The sequence below is a fragment of the Phyllostomus discolor genome, chromosome 8, assembly GCF_004126475.2.
Source record: "Phyllostomus discolor isolate MPI-MPIP mPhyDis1 chromosome 8, mPhyDis1.pri.v3, whole genome shotgun sequence".
NCBI classification, from domain to species: domain Eukaryota; kingdom Metazoa; phylum Chordata; class Mammalia; order Chiroptera; family Phyllostomidae; genus Phyllostomus; species Phyllostomus discolor.
Window position 1 is genome coordinate 23,254,417 of NC_040910.2, and position 13,857 is coordinate 23,268,273.

Genomic DNA, 13,857 nt, shown 5'->3' on the forward strand with positions numbered 1-13,857 from the left:
TCTTCATTTCTTCCTGTCTGACACTTCACGTAGCATGATATTCTCAAGATCCATCCATGTAGTCACAAATGGCAGCATTTCATCTTTTGTTAAGGCTGAGTGGTATTCCAGTGTGTATGTGTAGCACATCTTCTTTATCCACCCCTCTATCAAAAGACACCGGATTTTTCCATGTCTTGGCCACCCTGAATAATGCTGCAGTGAACATTGGAGTGTATATATCTCTGCAAATAAATGTTTTAAAATTTGGGTGGTAGATATCCAGAGGAGGGACTTCTGGGTCATACAGTAACTCTTCTGAATTTCTTTGAGGAGCTTCCATTCTGTTTCCCTTAGTGGCTGTACTAGTTTACGTTCCTACCAGCAGTGAATGAGGCTACTTTTTCTCCACAACCTCACCCACATTTGTGATCACTTGTGTTATTGATAATAGCCATTCTAATGTGTGTGAGGTGGTATTTCATTGTATTTAGAACCATTTTAAAAGTGAGGGGTTTTAAAATTAATGAGGGTTAAGTAACTTGTCCAAGCTACTCAACTAATATATGGCAGACCTATGGTTTCAGCCCAAGTTTGTCCAATAGCAGATTGCTCTGAAATTTACATAACTTTCATGCATGAGTTCATATGTACATATATGTTATATTCACTTTTCACTTTTAACTAGAAGTTGGAAGTGACAGAATAATCATTCTACACATCAATTGGTGGTATTTTAGTGTTTTAGTAATCTCTAAATATTTAACAATAGGTAGCGTAGGAGTCATCCTTATAATTAGTTAAATAATGGCTTACCTAAATAGTTATTAACCTTAGAATGATGAGTGTGAATACAGTCGCTTGTGGGGGTTACACAAAATTCGATTTAGAGACAAATGATTAAGAGCGAGACCCTATGGCACACTAATGTTTAAGAGGCAGTCAGAGAAAGAGGAGGTTAAGAAAGTATTTTTGATAGAATAGATAGAAAACCAAAGGAAAGTATAATCACCGAAGCTAGAGAATAGTAGAATTCCAAGGATGAAAGTGTGGAAAACAGTTTAAATGCAGAAAGTAACATAGAAGGTCTATACTGTTTTTGTATTTAGCAACCAGACCTCATGAACAACTCTGGCAAAAGAAATTTAAATAAAAGACTAAGAGCAAAATTTAGTAGGATAAGAGGTGAGGTGAGGTAGTGTGAACATAGAATATAAATTATATAAATTATTCCACATAGAAACATGACTATTAGTGGAAGAGTAGATGGATATATGGGACTATATATAGGGAGATGTAGGTATAAGAAAAGATTTTTTATGCCTATATTAAAATGTGAGCATGTTTATATACTGAGTTTAAGGAAAAAATCTAGAGGAAGATAGTACCAATGATACTACAGGGGAGAGAAGTAATTTATGAAGTTCACTCATAGGCCGGAGATGATGAAATCAAACACGTTAAGATGAAAAATCAAAGAGGAAGTGATGAAGTCAAATTAGAATGATGTGAAGAGAAAAATGTGGGACTCCATATCTGATGGACTGTATTTTCTCACAGAAGTCAGAAAAACAGCCATGTGCTAAGAGATGGGGATCATACCTAGTGGTATTGGTGAGCTTCACAAGAGCCACTTGGGAGAGTAAAAGAGAATGCCCTAAGGACTGGTGGGTGCTGGTGAGGGGTCGAGCTTCAGCTGAGCCTGAAGATCATGAACTTGTAATTGCACTTTCCTGTTGTAGCAGTTAGCTTCTGAAAAGATACTTCTTATTTCCTGGGCAGTTGTTCTTCCAGTCACTTTCAATGGCAGTGAATACTTAATTTGAATATAAATTCTTAACTCATCTCACTTTATTTTAAAAACTGGAAGTCAAATCTATTTGAAATGTTAAGGTTATTTAAATGCATAAACTTTTACATCCATATTTATGTAAGTTATAAAATTCTGTGTCCCCAGATTTGATTGAAACTGTGATTTCATTTTGATGGTTGTTCTGGGCCAGGAATCTAGCTACACATTTTGATGTGATGATGGAAAAATCCAATTTGACATGTATTTAAAAATTTCTAGTCAATAAATATCCGTGGTCTTATTTTTTTTGTTATTCTGAGCCAAAGGAATGCGAATGTCAGCTGTCCTTTGTCCTTAAAGCTGTCCTCATTAAAGCCTTGACAATCTTTTTTGCCCCACCGTATGAATAAAAATCGAGCTGAAAAAAGCTGCACGCAATTGCTTTTACCACAATATACAGGCATCATTTGGTTGTTTTTCTCTGCAAGCATCAAATAAATATGTACACTGCTCCATCTATCCTGTTCCAATCAAGTTTTATTTCAAACGGGCTGTTACAGACCTGAGGTGGTATCCAAGCTGCTTTTGAAATTCAAATGCTTACTTTTCGTAAGGATTATTTAAATCAGATTGCTCTTAAAAAGTGTTAAATTTTAAATGCAATCTTTAGGGATACTAAAATGTGGTGCATTATTTATTAATTGTCAGGTTCACATAGTTTACATTACCTAATGTGATTTCAAAGTGTACTGTGCCATTTCTAAGATTACATTTTTAAGATATATTTGCCCTAATGTAATTGGCTATAGGGATTATATAGCTCAAAAATATGGATATATTGCTGGCATGTTTAAGAGATTTATATTAAAATATCTAAAATATGAAGTATTGATTTCCTTAGCTTGATATATTTAAAGTATCTTGAGTTTAAATCCTATGTTTATGGTATATCTAAAGAGAGTGTTCAATTTTTATTTGGTATTTACAAAATAGTCAGTGGAATATAAAATGCAGCATAAGAAATATAGTCAATAACACGGTAATAGCTATTTATGGTGCGAGGTGGGCATTGGAATTATCAGGGAGATTAATTCATAAATTATATAATTGAGCACAATGCTGTATATCTGAAACTAATATAAAGTAATATTGGCTATAAACTGTGACTGAAAAATATACAAATAAAAATTAAAGGGTGTTATAAAATTAAAAATATTCTTGCACAAATGGTCCTTGATCTTGGATACTTTGCACATGGAAAGACTCCCAGTTGTTGTGTGTGGCTCCCACACCTTATTTCAGGAACTCGCCAGTACATGGAACCAAGTGAGTGCCTTCCAGCTGGGCTTCTTCAGCTTCAGTTGTACCTAACCAAATGTGGGGGTCACTTAAAACAGAAATTTTACATCAAGAATTTTATTAATGATAAATAAGACTATGTCTACTTAATATGGTCAATTTAAGGAAGATACGGGTCAATCAATATATGGAAGAATAGGCCTTTGTTAATTTACATGTCAGTAAGTATGTGTAACTTCACTGATAATTTTATCTTAATATATCTTCTAAAGACCTATTTTCTTTTTTTGAGATAATTCAGTCTTTGACTTTAAAATTCAAAGAGTTCTGTTACCCACTTCGCTGACATCGGAGTCCTCGGAGGTGCACTGTGACAATGTCAGAGTTAAGCAACAATGACAAAAAATCTATGATGCCTCTACAATGTATCAGTGATAGATATGACATGGCTACTCTATGAATGTATTATTAATTCAAATTATTAATGCTTCTAAAAATGAGAGACCTGCATGCTCAGTTCAAAGATATTTTTCTTGACCTTTAGAAACAATTTGAAATAACTCAGCCAGTTTTACCCTCACAGTTTCGTTAGCTGAGCACAGATGAGCTGCTAAATAACCGTGACACTCAGATTTCACACAGGAGGCCCGACCTGGAAGCAGATTCCTTTTTTATGGGTTTGGAACTGGAGCATTGACAAACCTGAAGAAAAGCAAACTACTAGATTGTATGGTTACATTCATGAAGAAACAAATGCTAAAATGTGTATTTTCATTCCTAATGGAGGATTTTGCTAAATATTTGCTTAAAAAGCTTTAATTTGCAGAATAGAAAAATCATATAGGTCATCAGTCTATGGCCATACCACCCTGAACACACCCAGTCTCGTCTAAATCATGTAGGTCGGCATGTTCCTTGGGATAATAGCAAGTGTAACAACGTGGCTTCCATGGCTGGAACAGATGAATGAGCTACAATACATTTTACATATCTTACCAATTTAAATCTGCTTTTGACATTATATTCAGTTCCAGTTTCTTGAGCAGTTTCATTACCAGCAAAACTAAACAATAATTTGCATGCAGCTCTAAGTGGTTTGTCTGTGTTTGTAATTATAAAGTCCTGGAAACTTTGAAATTCTCACAGGGCATATTTAGAAAACAAAAGAAAGCAAATCCCAGAAGTCAGCTATTATAGCGTGAACTGTCCTGAGATTAGTGAGAAAGGTGGGCAGCAAGAGTTACAGCCGATGGTTGCAAAGAGCAACACCAGAATAGACATTCTCCCCACAAATCAGAGGATAGATTCAATGTTTATATAGAGCTTTCAGAGCGAATGTTAAAAGGAAGAACATATTTTTGTTTTGAATATATAATTACAACCGTAAGTATGTATGTATGTATATACAGCAGTGTGTTTGTATATAACGTACTCATGTATCTTTATATAAACATATATTTAGAGTCAGCCTAACTGTATTAAATGAGAGGATGAAATAATTTGTTCTATTGACGTAATACTGTGGAGATTTTATCCTAAATAATCGTACCTTATAAAATAGACTAGGTTTACACTAACTTTCAACTCACTTTCAGCACTTTCCCATTTTCATAATAAAAAGTCAGTTGTTTAGTCTTGTTTAATCATTTAGTAAAAATGAAGCAAAGATTTTTGACAGGAAGTATTATATGACTCATTGGGCAGGCAGAGAAAATGAGTAAGGGAGTCAGTCCCATGCTGTCATTTCAGACAACGCCAAGGAGCAGTGAGTTCTTGAGCAGTGGTGACAGTGCTGACAGACCCTAAGGTAAAAATCCACAAACTGAATAAAGACATAAACAGATGATATTCATGTGACAATACATAGTTCTAAAAAGTAGTGTTAAAGGGTGTTGTCTAGTCACACTACAGATGCATAGAGCTATCACTAAATCTGATGAGTACGTTTATTATATTAAAATCACTCCTGTTTTCTTTTTTCTCTGATGAGGATAGCACACTGTATGAAAGGACATCGAGATAATAGAAAGCCACAGTGTCAAACCGTATTAACTAATTTTTAAAGCAAGTCTGTATTATCTACTAGATCTCTGGCACTGTGCAAATACACTAGAGTTGTAACTGAAATGTATAAGGCAGACACGTAGCCTGGCCTCAAATTGCTTTGGGGTCTGCAGCAGAGGATATATACAGTCCCATGGAAGGAGAACTGAATGCTTCCTAACGCACCAGATTCTACATCCCCAGACACACTCCTGCCTGTGGGTTAGGAGTGGGTGAGATTAGGCACCTGTGAACTGAGTAGAGCAAAAGGTCAACTCATGCAATTGGACTTTCAACCTACACTTCCTTCCATTGTTCCTGATGTCACTGACCCCAGTTTTCTACATAGCGGCAGTCTCCATGTCCTGAACCCCTCTGGTGTTCTTCAGGGCAAGTCATCTTCCTTTAAGCTGTGCACAAAGGTTCCAGCTGCCTCTGTGTTGCTAGAAACTTTGCAACAATGATCTTCCTCCAATCTTCTCTACTTTTCTTGTTCTTGAGGAGATACATTAAATGCTTTCTGGACAGGTCCAGAAATATTTTCTTACCCTCTGGCCCAGTCCTACCAACTTTACAAAGAAAATATATTTGAAGAGTCAGATGCTTTACAAGTGATTTTGTTTTCAAATTCATGCAAAATTCTGATTTTACTCTGGGATAGCTCGTTGTTATTGGGACTTTTGTGTGCCTGGCAGTTTTAACTATATTAGCCCCCAGCACTGAAGCAAGGGCATGAAAAAAAGCTAGTGTTCCCTTCTAGACAAGAACATGTGGACTATGGCTAGTAAATAAGAGGGTGAGGGAACTACTTGGGGCAGGAACATAGGCAGTGTGACAAACCTGACTTCACACAGGTACGCCCCCTCCCTCAGCTTTCAGTGTTGGGTCCTCAAGCACTAGGTGATATTCTGGAATGAAGGCATGGAAAATGACAGACAGAAAGTGTAGTGGTGAGTGTGGAGGTGGCAGGCTATTTTTCTCATGTGCCTCCTGTGTACAGGGCCCTGAAAGACCTACCATCTCTTTACAACACCCATCTTCACCCAGGAGAAAGCTGCTGCAGCCTTTGAGGGGAACCCCCAAGCAGTGGCTGTGAGCAGTCTGTGTGTTGTGGAATAGTGGGGCACAGAGCCCAGGGAAACAGTGGAGGGAGAGGTGGACAGAGGGTGCGGAAGAGGGTTTCCCGAACACCATTTGAGAGAGAATTATAGGTATCAAGGGGCAATCAACAAGAAATAATTTTGTACTGTCATTTCTGGTATGTAAGTATAATAAATCATGTAATTAAAAAGATTTTATTTTTGGTAATGAATTGTCTCTCTTTGACCTTAAAAGAGAAAATATATTACTAAAAGGACATAACTAGAGTCAAGTAATGTTAGAGCATTATATAAAGGGTTCTCTCAAAGCACCTCACCGATATTGGCTAGAATAGCAGGTGAGCGTTGGTCCGATTAGGATTTTCTTCATTCAGCATATTGGTCCTGCTCTTACTTGAGTGGCATACATATTGCAACATCATCTGAGTGACATATTGATTGCACATGATTAGAATAACATCTTAGTCTTTTACAGTTACTCCAAGTGCGTCTCAATAACAATAGAACTTAAATTCTTCATGTATTTTATTATTCTGGTTATTTTTGTTACTATTGCCTTAGATACTGCCATTCCTTCAAGTGATAAAAAGGAAATAGCTGTTATGATTTTCTAATATGAATGCTCTGACATGCTCTATGCTAAATGTTCCTGTCTGTGTAAATACTGTCCAGTTTTTTTCTGAAGTTTTGATAATATAGCATTGAAATCTGTGTTCCCATAAAAGCAGAACCTGAGACAAGGTTTATATGGGAAGGTAGCAAAGGGAGCAGGAACGAGGGAGGGGAGAGTGATGGGAAGAACAGCAAAGGCCGATGAGAAGATGCGTGGTTGATTTGGACATCCCTGCTGGCAGGTGATGTTCAAATCAGTTGTAGGCCAGCACAATCATTTTGAATCCACATCTAACTCTTCCCACTTTTCCTTCTTTACATGTGTTGTTTACTCTCTCTGCAGTGCTTTCTCCCTTACAATCCCCTCATTGGCTAACTCCTGTGCCTTTGTATAGTCTCAGTTTATTAGTTTGAATGCCATTTACCATGGAGGAGTTCTTGACATGTCTTGTAGCTCTTTCTGTCCTGTCTTGACACCATTGCAGCAACTATTCTTCTGTTCTTTTCCTTTGTAGCACTTGTCACACTCTTGGTAATTATTGGTTTCACTTTTACCTCTTGAGCTTGGTGGAAAGTTACCAAAGATAGGCACGATAGGCACCCTACTTGTTTTATGTGCCGTAATTAGCACAGTTCTTGGTACATGTCAGTACTCAGTATAGCTTTCTTTTCTTTCGTTTATTTTTTTTTTTGATAGAATGAACAAATGAGAGAAAGTAGCATTTTGTATCTCCTGTTAGTGAGTTAGGCTAATGTGCCTAAGTACAAGTGAATGTGACTATTAGAAAATGAGACTGTTGAATGTAATTCTTGGTAAAATTCAGTCTTATAACCCAATAGCCACACTAAGTTGACATCTGTATAAATAACATCTATAATGAGATGGTGTTATATCTCTCATCACATTCCACATGCATTTTCCATTGTCTATTTTATTTTCCATGATATACCTGTCCACAAAAGTATATTTAATAAACTACAAAAATTTTTATTTCCAGTGTTGTGCCAATTTCATTAAATTTACAATGTTCTGCTGACTAGTTTTAGTGCTGTCTGCTTCCATGGCCTGCCATTTTTAAGTTCCAATTTCTATGAGTATATGTTCCTGGAAAAAGTTAGATAAACTCCCCTACCCTGGTGACTGCAAGAGCTAAGGCTAGATAGATATGGGCAAATGTTGGGAACATGTTGAAGGCCTGTCAATGTATCTATTATATGTGCCTACATGTATAATTCTATTACAATTAAAATATTTATTAGTTTAAACTGGCATCTCCCTAATTCTGCCTGCCTATCAGTAAATTTTGATGTGCTTAAAATTAATAAAAATGAATGTGTGTCAAGGCCTCTTGTATTTAGTATGGTGGCAAACTTTGGATGTCTTTTTAGTGAACAATAAATGTACATTTCTTATAGTTAAAATATTAAATTGAATTGAATTACATATCTAATAAAATTGATCTTGCCCTGACTGGTGTAGCTCAGTGGATTGAGCATGGGCTGCAAACCAAAGTGTCGCAGGTTCGATTCCCAGTCAGGGCACATGCCTGGGTTGCAGGCCATGGCCCCCAGCAACTGCACATTGATGTTTCTCTCTCTCTCTCTTTCTCCCTCCCTTCCCTCTCTAAAAATAACTAAATAAAATCTTAAAAAAATTGCTCTTAATTGTATGATCCTAGTTATAAGGCGACCTCCAGTTCTGCTGATTATCAGGATTATCTACAAGGGTTTCTTATGTATTCAAGCTTTCCGGGCCTCGTGCTAGAGTTCTAACTCTGTATGAATAGAAGAGATCCTGAGATTCTGCATTTTCTTTTATTCTTGTTTTAAAGATTTTATTTATTCATTTTCAGAGAGAGGGGAAGGGAAGGAGAAAGAGAGGGAGAGAAACATCAGTGTGTGGTTGCCTCTTGCACACCCCCACTGGGGACCTGGCCTGCAACCCAGGCATGTGCCCTAGACTGGAGATCGAAGCAGCAGGCCTTTGGTTTGCAGGCCTGTGCTCAATCCACTGAGCCACACCAGCCAGGGCTATTTTCTTATTTTTATCATTAACATTATTATAGATGCCCCCATTCTCCTCATTTGAATACATCCCCTTCTGTGCTTGCCCTACCCTCTTCCCTCTAGCCATCACCACAATGTTGTACTGAAAGTGATTCTGAACCCACTGAATGGGAGAACATATCTGCCAATACATCTGATAAGGAGTTAATATCCAAAATTTATGAAGAACTTACAAAACTAAACAGCAAACAAACAAGTAACCCAATTAAAAAATGGGCAAAGGGCCTGAATAGACGCTTCTCCAAAGAGGACATACAGATGGCTGAGAAAACATATGAAAAAAATGCTCAATATCACTAATCATCAGAGAAATGCAAATTAATATCACAATGAGATACCATCTCACACCTGTCAGAATGGCCATCATCAATAAATCAACAAACAACAGGTGCTGGAGAGGATAGGAAGAAAGGGGAACCCTTCTGTATTTGTGGAAATGCAGACTGGTGCAGCCACTGTGGAAAGCAGTATGAAGATATCTCAAAAAACTTAAAATGAATCTGCCTTTTGACACAGAAATCTCACTTCTGGGAATATATCAGAAGAAACCCAAAACACTAATTCAAAAGAACATAAGCAACCCTATGTTCATTGCAGCATTATTTACAATCACCAAGCTATGGAAGCAGCCCATGTGTCCTTCTGTAGATGAGTGGATGAAACAATCATGGGACATTTACACAATGGGATTCTACTTGGCCATAAAAAAGAAGAAAACATTTCCCCTTCGCAACAGTGTGGATGGACCCAAAGAACATTATGCTAAGTGAAATAAGCCAGTCAGAGAAAGACAAATACTATATGATTTCACTCATATGTGGAATCTAATGAACACACTGAGCTAAGAAGGAAAATGGGGACAGACTCACAGATGAAAAGCAGAATGACAGGTAGTGGTGGGGGAGGTAAGGGGTGGAGGGACTGAGCAAAAAGGAAAAAGGGCTCATGGATATGGACAACAGTGTGGTGATTGCTAGGTGGAGGGGATATAAGGGAACTAAATGGTAATGGAAAAAAATTTCAATGAAGATTTATAGCCCTTGGTCTAATACACATACAGTTTGACAATATATTTATGCTAGTGATATTTTCATAATAATACAAAGAAAAAAGAAAGAAATGCTAGCATGGTTACTATGGATAATTACATAAGTCCTTCAGTTGTTTCAGTGAAGGAGCTAATATTCTTCAGACCTAATTATCTCTGTGGACAAAAGTACTAATAATTTGGTTTCTAGTTAGACAAAATTAGGTTTTTCTGGATTTACATAATAATTTCTTCTCTGATTCTTTCACTTCTATATAAAAAACAGCGAAAAGTATGTAAGCTTTAAAATGTTAAGTATAGCTTACATCCTTTTTCCTCTCTTAAACTATTTTAATACTATTTTTCCTAAAAATTTTACAATATTGGTATATCCTAAAAGCTGCTCAGTCAATAAGTGCATATTTTATTTTAGAAATATGTGTTGTGAAATCTTTAGGAAATAAGCATTATAGTAACGATATGGGCAGTACAGCAGATCCATTTTCAGTACTACTGTGGATCCTCTCTGGGGCTCTTTATCTGCTGATTTTCAGAACAACCTTGCTTTCTGTATTAAGTGCAACCAAAGGGAGAATGTTGTTTAAGAGAATAGGAGAACAAATCCAGGAGGGGATTAACATATTCAAATACTAAAATAATGACTTTTAGTCTGTAAATACCTTTCATAATTCATGATCATATCCAATTATTCTCCAGTTAAATTTGGTACACGTTAATATGGTAGGAAATGTTTTATTCCAGGCCATGTTGAAAAACCTTGGTGCCAATTTTGTTGGATGACTGTGAACATAAGCAAGGGTTGTGAAGACAGACTTGCTGAATTTCCTAATGTGAACACAGAAACACTCACATACCCCTACAAGGCTGGTGTGGCATTAGAAGTAAGCAAATAAGGTGATGCTTTAGTGATATGGTTTATGGGGAAGCCAGATAAATTTCTTATTTTTTTCTTCCTTGTGCCTTTCCAGCATTAGTGTATCATAGTTATTGAGTAAACAGATGCTGAGGAGTGTGCTCAAATTCTGTCTAGCTCTGCTATTAACTAGCTCTGGAAAAAGTCTTCAACAAATTACTTAACCTTGCTGGCCTTTGTCTGGCACAAATAATGCCCCCCCCCTTTTTTTTTTTACAAAATCTTTTATTCCAAAATCGTAAGCATGTAATTCTGTAATATAACAATATCACACTCAAGCACACCATATGATATTTTAGGTGAAATGTTCAAATTAAAGCTATAAATTGTTACACCCGTATTATTACCCTACCAACCACACCCAAGCAAGTATTACTTCTGCCAGACCCTGTATGTTAATCATTATCTTCTTGAAAATGTGAACATCAGTAGCACCTGCCTCACAGGAGTGTTAGAACATGTAAAGTATTAGGAATTGTGCAGGTCCTATGAAGATCTCTGTAAGAGTCACTCATTATTTTCCTCCCCTAAACTTTTGCTTTGTGTTGACTTTGTGTTGGTTTAGTCTTCTATTAATTTAAATGAAAATGTACCAATGTAGTTCTTGGCATGCCAAAACTTGTCAGTCATTTTATATCTTAATGCAAATACTCGTATTTTCCTGCCAGTAAGTACTTTTTGAGGAGGGGCAGGAATGGTGAATTCAATCACTGGGCCACCATCTGAAAGATTAATTCATGGGGGTCAGCAAAGAACAAGAAACATTTAGGTCACAGCTGTCAAAGGGAACCCGAAGTCCATATAACATGCTTACACAGGACCCCTGGCCACACTTGATTATAAGTAAGAATATAGACCCATGTCTGCAATGACAAAGGAGAATACTGCTGGCTTTTCTAGTCTCCTGAGCACTGGATAGTTTTTTCCAAGGTCAGATTCTAGGCCTGGTTCCGCTTTGTCCTGTGCAGAGAAAACTTAGTTACAGTGCATTGAAAGGAGAGACCCACACACCAACTACTGCTTTCTCTCTTGATGAGCTAGTGGCTTAGAGGTTTTAAGGATCTCATGTTTTCCCACTGACGCTCTCTGAAAAATTAGGTCTTTGAGTAGAAGAAAATTAGATTTATAAGAATTAATCAATACTTTTTTTAACAGATAGAATTTTCCCTAGCACGAATGTTTTTATATTACCACAAATTAAGTGGTAAACCATAAAGATTTAGTCAAGGTCCAAGATATTAAAACTACCTTATAGGTAGTATTTTATTTCTTGGTGAAGTCGTCATTTATTTACTTCTTTGAAGAAGTCCACATTTTTTTTGAAAGATGATCAGGATGTGACCGTGTTTTATATAATTTTCATATCTATAAAAATTCAACAGTTGGCTTATTTTAAAATCCACACCACTTAACAGTTACTTGAAAATACAAAATTTCCCATTTTTTATTTGAATTTTTATTTCCACTTAAAAATTCTTACCCAAGGACATTTTTTTTTTCATTGCTTTTAGAGAAACAGGAAAGGGGGGCAAGAGAGAGAGAGAGAGACAGAGACAGAGACGTGGATATGAGAACCCTTGATCGGCTGCCTTCTCGTACACACCCCAACAGGGACTGAATCTGCAGTCTGGGTGTGTGCCCTGACTGGGAGTCAAATCTGCGACCTTTTGGTCCATTGGATGACTCTCCAACCAACTGAGCCACAGTCCAGGGGTCCTGTTGCTTTCATCTGATTTGAACTGTATTTTGTGGAGTGTGGAAACTAGGTAGTAATCTGTTTTACTTTCTCTAATTTGAGAAATAAATTGAGAGACACAGTTGGGGAATAAAGATAGGTGACATGTAGATGGATGTGAAATATTAACATTATGAGAAAAAAAGAAAGAGGCTGGCCTACAGAACATGGCTTTAATTTGTGGTCGGATGAGCTTTTCTTCCAAAATAAACTTCCTGTCTTTTGTTGGGAGACAGTTCTGTGGCTCTCATTTCTACACATTTTCTGAGCAAGAGGTATTGGCCACTTTGTACACTTTGTTCTGTTTTGTTTTTTGTTTGTTTTTTTTTTTCAAATACGTTAGCATAAAAAACTGCCCCGGCAGATAGTGTCTCCCTCTGGTCAGTGTGCTGGTAGCCCCCTTGTAGTTCGGGGCATTCCTCAGCCATGACACAAACCCACTGTGCGGGCAGCATGCCTCGGGCTGCTCTGCTTCTCCTCCATGGGGATTGCGTGGTGGGGGGAAGAGGGATGCAAATGTGAAGTTGGTGCTACTCCATGATGGGCTGTCAGAGCTTTTGCTGCTTCCACCAGCATCTGTGAAACTGTGGCAGGCTAACCTGTTAGATTAATTTGATGATTTCTGCAAAAATACAAAAAAAAAAAAGCTTTATTAGCCTGCATATGTCCAAGGTTCTTTTTCTGATATTTGGATGAAAATTCCCTTCAATGTTTATCTCTGAGGTTTTTTTTTTGCTTTGCTTTGAAGAGTGCCAGAGCAGAAAAACAGCCATCATGGTATCTGTGAGAGAAAATTAGGAAAAAATAACACACAGAAAAAATGGCATTTCAAGATATCTTGCCACATAAAGTGTGACTTACACATTTTCTATATAAAATCATATGTGTATGCCCTCCAGGTAAAAGAGCACATCTCTATTGGACAAAAAGCTCAACATTCTTTCAGAGTTTTCCTACCACCTTTGTCTTTCTTTCTCTTTGACTATATGAATCCCTTGTAGAACCATCCTTCCAATACCAGACTCACATGGAATGCCAAGCTGGAGGTCATGGGATCCGGCTTCTGGAGTGGGTGGTTAGCAAGATGAGTGTGTGAAGCTAGCCACTCACAAGTGAGTCTTGACCAATAAGAATGTGACATGTAAGAGTAAAACTGGATAAGTCCCCTTCCCTTTCGCCCCTTTTAAGGTGTAAATCTTTCTATAGACCTTCCCACCGTGTCCACCCTTCTGAATGCACACAGGTGCCGAGTCCCCTCTGGTACATCAG